At 33.0% G+C, this 9,324-nt stretch overlaps 1 long non-coding RNA gene across 1 annotated transcript; it reads right to left on the bottom strand.

The window, feature by feature from the left end:
* Positions 1-6,071: 6,071 nt before the first annotated feature.
* Positions 6,072-6,966, bottom strand: LOC142241938 (uncharacterized). Its single transcript, XR_012723880.1, has 4 exons — positions 6,913-6,966; positions 6,744-6,786; positions 6,508-6,572; positions 6,072-6,110 (listed from the first exon to the last, which is right to left on the bottom strand). It is a non-coding gene; the product is annotated as an uncharacterized LOC142241938 (long non-coding RNA).
* Between the last annotated feature and the right edge of the window lie 2,358 nt (positions 6,967-9,324).

Raw genomic sequence — 9,324 nt, 5'->3', positions numbered from 1 at the left:
CGTTAGCCTGTTAAATACGTCGTTTATAATGAATATTCTGTATTTTTCTACCAAACATGTACTTCGCTGTATTTTCAATTATACATATTTTCAGAATTTCTTTTTTATAATAAAATGCATAAAATTTTTTTCAGAGTGTATTTGTATAATTTTCTTAAATTAATTAGATTATAGAGTACAAAGATTGTATTGATTAACATCGTAATAAACACAATTACGATAGTAATTGTATAGGTTACAAAATTCTATACACATTGTACTCAGTTCAATTACGACTGTAATTGAAAACACTATATACTTCAAATACTAATGTATTTGGATTGAGTACTATGTCATTTGAATATTTTGACAAATTCCAATTACATTTATACTCAACGCAAATATTACTTCATTTGAAAATAGTTCTATGACAACCTTACAATTTGGGTAATTGGATTTACAATTTTCGTCATAAGCTGAAAATCAAATACAAAAATAATTGAATTCACAATTTTTGTATTTGATTCAATTATTCACTCTTTTCTGTGTATGGAAACAAGTATATATTCGAAAGTTCGAAATCAGGCCGAAACTTACATACCCTCCAACATGGAATGTGGTAACCCGTGTAAAAATTGGAGAATCCAATCCTATTTAATAATATCAAATTTTATCTAATTGAATCTGTTCAGACCTTGGTTCAAATATAATTAGATCTGCACAGATATACTATATATGGAGCTCGATCTAGTTAAATATAATCGCAGATCTAACCGTATATAGTATAATATATAATTATATCTCGCACATCTAATAATATATGCTTGGATAGGACTATGTATAGCACTATATATAATAAAAAATAATAAAAATCAATAGCGTAAAGACAAAATCTTTAGATCCGGGTATGCTTGTTTTCATTGCAGTTATTGCAAATGTGCCATATCGGACCACTTTTTGGTATAGCCCCCATACAAACCTATCCTAATCTGGGGGATTAAGGGGCTCCGCAACCCCTTGGGAGGGAAAATTTTATCCGAGCCGTTAGTTACCGTATTAGTGTATTGTCAATAGCGTAAAGACAAAATCTTTAGATCCGGGTATGCTTGTTTTCATTGCAGTTATTGCAAATGTGCCATATCGGACCACGTTTTGGTATAGCCCCCATACAAACCTATCCTAATCTGGGGGATTAAGGGGCTCCGCAACCCCTTGGTAGAGAAAATTTTATCCGAGCCGTTAGTTATCGTATTAGTGTATGCCCTCTAACACCCATGCAAAAAAATATTAACCATAGCGCACATATAAACCGATCCTCAGAGTTCATTTCCTGCGCTTTTTGGAGGTGCAAATTTCATACGATCCAGTTGGAATTTGGTATGTGGTGTAAGGTGGTGTAACAACCATGCAAAAATTGGCATATATCTGTCCTCAATTATATATCGCCCCAAATAGAACGATTCCATAATTTGATTTCCTGAGTTTCCTTCAGGAGAAAATTTCATCAAATCGGGAAACTTGCTACGCGGTGTCAGTATATGCTTTCTAATAATCGTGCACAAATTAGTCAATCTGTTCATTATTAGTGTTATTATACCCTGCGCCACACTGTGGAACAGGGTATTACAAGTTAGTCCCTATGTTTGCAACACCCAGAAGGAGACGAGATAGACACCATGGTGTCTTTGGAAAAAATGCTCAGGGTGGGCTTCTGAGTCGATATAGCCATGTCCGTCTGTCCGTGAACACATTTTTGTAATCAAAGTCTAGGTCGCAGTTTTAGTCCAATCAACTTCAAATTTGGCAAAAATATGTGTTTTGATTTTGGAAGATTTCGGTTCAGATTTAGATATAGCTCCCATATAGATCTTTCGCCCGATATGGACTAATACGAACCCAGAAGCCAGAGTTTTAACCCAATTTGGTTGAAATTTTGCACTAGGAGTACAATTAGTAGTGTAGTCAAGTGATTGAAATTGGTTCAGATTAGATATATCTCACATATATATCGCACTCATAATGACAATAGAGGCCAATTTTTTGCTCCGATTTAGTTAAAATTTTGCACAGGGAGTAGAATTAGCATTGTAGCTATTTACACTCATATGACCACAGAGGCCAATTTTTTGCTTTGATTTAGTTGAAATTTTGCACAGGGAGTAGAATTAGCATTGTTGCTATGCGTGCCATATTTGGTTGAAATCGGTTCAGATTTAGATATAGCTCCCATATATAGCTTTCGCCCGATTAACGCTCATATGACCACAGAGGCCAATTTTTGCTCCGATTTAGTTGAAATTTTGCACAGGGAGTAGAATTAGCCTTGTAGCTATGTGTGCCAAATTTGGTTGAAATCGGTTCAGATTTAGATATATCTCCCATATATAGCTTTCGCCCGATTTACACTCATATGACCACAGAGGCCAATTTTTAACTCCGATTTAGTTGAAATTTAGCACAGGGAGTAGAATTAGCATTGTTGCTATGCGTGCCAAATTTGGTTGAAATCGGTTCAGATTTAGATATAGCTCCCTATATAGCTTTCGCCCGATTTACGCTCATATGACCACAGAGGCCAATTTTTTGCTCCGATTTAGTTGAAATTTTGCACAGGGAGTAGAATTAGCATTGTAGCTATGCGTGCCAACTTTGGTTGAAATCGGTTCAGAGTTAGATATAGCTACCCATATATAAGTTTTTCTGATTTCGACCAAAATGGTCAAAATACCAACATTTTCCTTGTAAAATCGCCACTGCTTAGTCGAAAAGTTGTAAAAATGGCTCTAATTTTCCTAAACTTCTAATACATATATATCGAGCGATAAATCATAAATAAACTTTTGTGAAGTTTCCTTAAAATTGCTTCAGATTTAAATGTTTCCCATATTTTTTACTAACATTGTGTTCCACCCTAGTGCATTAGCCTGTATGCCTTTGGGACAAACCTTTATATATATGTTAGCCCCCAACACAGTTGACGGATGTGATATGGTATCGAAAATTTAGACCTACAAAGTGGTGCAGGGTATAATATAGTCGGACTTTAGACTTTCCTTACTTTTTTTATATTTTTTGTAAATTAATTTACACTAAATAAATAAATAAAAATTATTTACAGACTCATCTAATGAAATTGGCCTATACATGTTACATGTTCCCCGTCCAAAAATAACATTTTGCTCTTGAAACATGTTTGAAGTGATAATATTCCTTCTATATCAAACTATTCAAAATTGCGGTTTTCTGTCAAATGGGGAAATCGGGGGAAAATACATCTAGATATTTAATTTCAAACAAATGGGATAAACAATGTGCCCAGAAGTCAAATCGGGAGATCGATCTGTACCAAAACCGATATACCGGAGATCGATCTGTACCAAAACCGATGGACCGATATACATCGATATATTCTGCACACGTATTTGTAGAAATGACTCTAGATTTCCAATTCAGGCAAATCGGATACAAATTGCGATGTCCACAAGCTCAAAAATTGTAATCGAACGATCAGCCCATATGGGACTATACTAATATATAGAACATATTTATGGGCCTAAAATGTCTATGGATTACCAGTTTCATGCAAATCGTCCAGAATTAATAAGACCTTATCAGACCGAAAGATGGTTATATCTATTTACATCTAATTTATACGGAATTGGATCTGATCAGATCTCAACAATGGGCGGACGGACGGACATAGCTACATCGACTCAAAATTTCACTACGAACCGGAGTATATACCGCATTCCCTCGATTTACGTCGCCTCGGTTTACGTTGTTTCGATTTACGTCAAATGTTTTGTTCCATCCAACTTCGATTTGCGTCACCATTCGATTTACCTCAGATGTTTACAATTTATAAGTAAAAGCAGGGGAATCCAAGTTTTTAACTCTGTACACGTTTAGTAACCGATTTATTTCTATGCGTGTGTTACTTTCAATCATGAATGCATTATTGTTTTGATTCTCGGACACAGCGGACTTAGGAGTAAGTTAGGTTAGGTTAGGTGGCAGCCCGATGTATCAGGCTCATTTAGACTATTCAGTCCATTGTGATACCACATTGGTGAACTTCTCTCTTATCACTGAGTGCTGCCCGATTCCATGTTAAGCTCAATGACAAGGGACCTCCTTTTTTATAGCCGAGTCCGAACGGCGTTCCACATTGCAGTGAAACTACTTAGAGAAGCTGTGAACCCCTCAGAAATGTCGCCAGCATTACTGAGGAGGGATAATCCACCGCTGAAAAACTTTTTTTTGGTGTTCGGTCGAAGCAGGACTCGAACCTACGACCTTGTGTATGCAATGCGGGCATGCTAACCATTGCACCAATGAGCAATTTTTAATTCGCTTAACGTCATTTCGATTAACGTCGTCAAATTCCGGAACCAATCACGACGTAAATCGAGAGATGAAATTTTACAATTTATGAACGGCGAACACTAAATCTATTACGAGAGTACATAGGACGGAGAGTAGGCAAAGGTGATTCTGACGATTGTAGAAAATACACCCCTTAGTGGGGCCACTAGATGATAGAGCGTTATCACTACGTCGTAATTACAAGAGACATACGGACATCGTTAGGATAGGTTAGGTGGCAGCCCGATGTATCAGGCTCACATAGACTATTCAGTCCTTTGTGAGACCACATTGGTGAAATTCTCTCTTATCACTTCGGTTCGGTCGAAGCAGGAATCGAACCCACGACCTTGTGTATGCAAGGCGGGCATGCTAACCATTGCACCACGGTGGCTCCCACAGACATCGTTAAGTTCTCATAAATTTTCTCCCTGATCCATAATACATATACTCGTACTTTGTATAGTTGGAAATCAATATTCCCATGTCTAAGAAACGCAATGGCAACCTCCCAATGTGGTCGATATGGAATAACATACACCTTGTAAATTGCAGTATACGATAGTACAGTATGTCGTTGGATTATTGTTTCGTCACGAGATAACAAATAAATTTCCTTGGCAGAGAACTACACAACATCCAAAAGGTCCCACGCTGCTTTTGCGGATTTATTAATGCTCCATTTAATGTAAATTAGCATGATTATTGAAATTTCGAATTATTGTTTGATAAACCCTAGGAAACCCACGGACCATTTCATAATGATCAAATGGAATTTATTTTGTAACCAATATGTGTCTGTATTTGAACATTTCCCTACCGGCATAGCAGCATACACTGAAAAAACAGTGAACCCTTTTCCATTGCAAAATGAACTAAACTGTAGTAATATTGACCATGATTTAGCCCTTAAGATTTTTTTCAACTTGTCTAGTTTATAATTTTCTTAAATTTTAGTTCATCTATAACATTGTAGTTTAGTTCATTTTTACAACACCATAAGATTTATATACCCCTACCAAGTTAAAAAGTCAGTATTATTTTGGTTTACTTGCTTATTTTGTGGGAAACCCGATAATAAAAATTGGTTAACAGTCTTTTTAAAATGTCGACGACTAAACTATTTTTAAATCAATCATTCCACAGTACAGAGAAATTAAATAATTAAAGGAACAACAAACCGTTTTACTATTATGAAAATTTTCATACATTAAAATTAAACTTTCTTTAAGCAAAAGTACTTTATTATAAAAACTTATGATGAAAATTCTTAATACAATGTTTTTTGTGAATAAAAATGATGACCACGTGGAAAAGATAGTAGTTCATTTGAACCCGCTGTTTGGACATTTTGACTTATCCTTTTTTTATTCATCGTAGGTAGTTTTTTCACATATCTTGCTGGAAAAAATGGAAACAAAAATGAAAATTGTTAAAAATTAACACCATGTAATGAAATATAATTTTTAATTCTTCATTTTACCTTGTAACTTACCATATTTGGGGTATTTTATCAAATGGTGTAAAGAATTCAACTTTTCTTTGGAAAACGTATCTCATAAAATTTGTACCTGAAACAATTAGAGAAATAATGAAGTATTCTATATAAACTCATAAAACTGTGTTGTTATCGATGTGAAGGATATAATAAAATAAATATTCTAGTTGAAAGAAAGCCAAAGTTTTAATATAAAACTTACCAATTCTCTATTAAATTGTACGCTGAAGGGAAATATAAAAAGTTGTCCAAATTTATTTGGGTTACTCTGAAATTAAATATTAAATAAAATTATTAAATAAGTTTTCAAAAAATCTAATGAAAAAAATAATATGCATTAAAAAACAAATATTCTTGATAACCCTAGACAGTCATCATTTGTCAAAATGACGACACGTAGTTTAATTTTCGATTTAAAATGCATTTTAGTCTATTGGGAAAAGGTGAATTTAAGTTATACTAATTCGACCGTTTTATGAATTTTTGTTTTATACTACTTAAAACCAAATTGAATAAGAAAATAAACTCAAGTTTGGTTCACTTTTTCGCTGACGATGAAAATTTTAGCGTCTTGAAATGAGCCGTAGTCAAAATGACAAAGGCTGTTAATGTACAAAAAATAAGGATGACTGTCCAGGGCTAAAAGAAAGTTAAAGAATCCTTACCAATTCACTATTAAATTACAGGCAAAGGAGTACTAACAATTTGTCCAAATGTTTAAGGGGTTATTCTGAAATTAAATATTAAATATTTCATTAAAAATATTACATTGGTTTCCAAAAAATTTGATTAAAGAAATACTAAAATAAGGTATTAAAAACCTGTAATTTTGATGATAAAAAGGTCACAAAAACGTAAATATTCTAGTTAAAATAAAGCCAATTTTTAAAAGAAAACTTACCAATTCTCTATTTTTTATTTGTTCGAATCCATCTGGAGTTGCTCTGAAATTAAATATTGTTTTTACAACAAAGAAAAGCATTAACCTGTTTTCCAAAAAAATTAATTAACAAATAATAATATACATAAAAAATATTTTTAAAAGAAAGTCATATTAAAAACATACTTACCAATTTATGAATAAACTATACGCTGAGATATAACAAAAATTTTCCAAATTCATCTGGAATTGAATATTAGTTTTTTACACAGAATAATAAAAATTTCAATACACTTTCAATTTCAACATATTTTCCTCAATATTCGTTATAACTTTTTTCTAAACTACCGATAAAATATTAATAACTTTCATTTAAAAGGTTTAATAAACAAACACCAATATATGTCTCAAAATTCCAAAATATTCCATGCCTTTATATTCCCTTGTTGCATACTTACTTAAAAGATGCAACAGCCCACGCCAACGCCAACTATACAACTGAAGCATGCCAAACAAAACCAAGCAAGCCAAAACATTCCTACAACAACAAAAACACATGTGCCTTTATTGAAAACAACACCTCACCCAGCCAAATAAACCATCCGCGAATAACAAACACACACACACACAAACCACTAAATGCACAAAAATAACAAACAACCCCACGCTCATGTATACACAAAAAAAAAACTCAAGTAACATCATCTTTACATTAATCACATTCCACTATGCCGATAAAGATGTCTGTACTATGCATTAGTTCATCGCATCTGCTGACATTTTACTCTAAGAATAATATTCGTAAAGGCACACCAGTTTACGATCAATGAAACGTTTAACTTAAAATTTGCAAAATTTTCAAGAAATGTTATCTACCATTTTTGACGAAAATGTCTATAAATTTAATTACATGTGAACTAAAAATATTTCATTGGGTAATTTTTTACCAACAATTATTAACTATAGGAATTGTCAGTAAGAAATTGCTATCCACTTTCAAGTTCATTTTTCGTAAAAAAATATTTTCTCATACAAAAAAATCTTATAGTAAATTGCACTTATTATTTACAAAATATTTTACATTTCACAAGTAGTTTTATAGCATGACAAACGAATTTTTAACTACCAGTTAAGAAATTTTTTAAGGAAATTTCCATCGTATTTTGTAGGCCATGAACTAAACGATTGCTACTTAGAATTTGTAAAATTTCCTTCCGAGTAGTTAATTTTCGTTGAAGATGCGAAAAATGAACTAAAATTCTGGAAAATTCTTGTAATAAATTAATGTAAAAATTTTCTTAAATTTACGAGACCCTTTTTTTTCTGTGTAGGTTAAGTCATAATTTCTCAATAAACGAAAGTCAAAGTTAAAATTTCTTTTGACATTAACAAATGCTGGTAGAAATTCTTTAGAGGCAAAAAGATAAACTGTCGTTATTTCAATGTTTACAATGATTGCCAATGTCACCGGCATCCATAAAGAATTGAACTTTGAGACCAACATGGACGATATTTGCAACAATAGCGCAAACTTTTCTCTCCATTACTATTCAAAGAAATTCAAAAGCAATTCAATGGCTTCATAAATTTACTGAACCCAGCACAGTAGTTCGGATATTACAACTTATTAAGTAAAATTTCTATTTTATAGCCACCCCAATTATAAGTCAGTTATAGGACATCGAACTATTGATCTGAGACGCAACATTTTTTCACCAGCCTTGACTCCGACTCCGAGTAATGTTACTAAATCTTATTTTAATAAAAAATGGGACCGATTTAAATTACACTTAAATTAAATTATACGGTTTATATGAGGACTTTATATAATTACACCCAGAGAAGGAATATGATCACCTCAAACATGTTTTAAGAGCAAAATGTTATTTTTGGGTGGTGACCATGTAACATGGTTTTCGCAACCATGTTATTTTCTCGGAAATCATGTATCTGATTTCGGCAAGCAGGTTATATTTGGCGAGAAAATAACATTTTAGTGACAAACATGTTACATGGTCCCCATACAAAAATAACATTTTGCTCTTGAAGCATGTTTGAGGTGATCATATTCCTTCTCTGTGTGTACAGAGCGGTGGATATATTTGCAACCTATTTCAGGTTGCTATCATTTCTAAGCCCCATGCGTGACAGCTAACAGATTTATTCCTTTGGCAGTTCATTTTATTGTATACAATCGTACAGAAAGATTTGATTATTGCATTCAGAAAAAAAAATATTCGTGATCGAATTCAAATGGCTATAATAAGAGCCATTCAATATTTAAATGTGAATAAATCTTTTGTTTCTCGGCTCCTTGCCGTGATACTTTCGATGTGGTATCGCGTTCAAAAAAAGTTAAGATCCGAAAAGTGAAGCCCTGATTTTATAAAAAAAATTAGCATATTACTAGCACAGAAAAATTTCCTAAAGACCGTATTGAAGCCTTGAGCACACACAGAGAAGAGATTGGTTAGAATTCGGTTGTATTTATGAACATTCTACATTTAGAAATGAATATAAGTTGTTTATACCAATTTTCTGTATTTACATATATTCATACTTGTAACCATTTGGTGAGATTTTCAACAGATTTTCTGTCGTG

This window comes from Haematobia irritans, chromosome 1, assembly GCF_050003625.1.
Source record: "Haematobia irritans isolate KBUSLIRL chromosome 1, ASM5000362v1, whole genome shotgun sequence".
NCBI lineage: Eukaryota > Metazoa > Arthropoda > Insecta > Diptera > Muscidae > Haematobia > Haematobia irritans.
The sequence above is the reverse complement of the archived record's forward strand: the minus strand, read 5'-3'. Positions and strand labels throughout refer to the sequence as shown.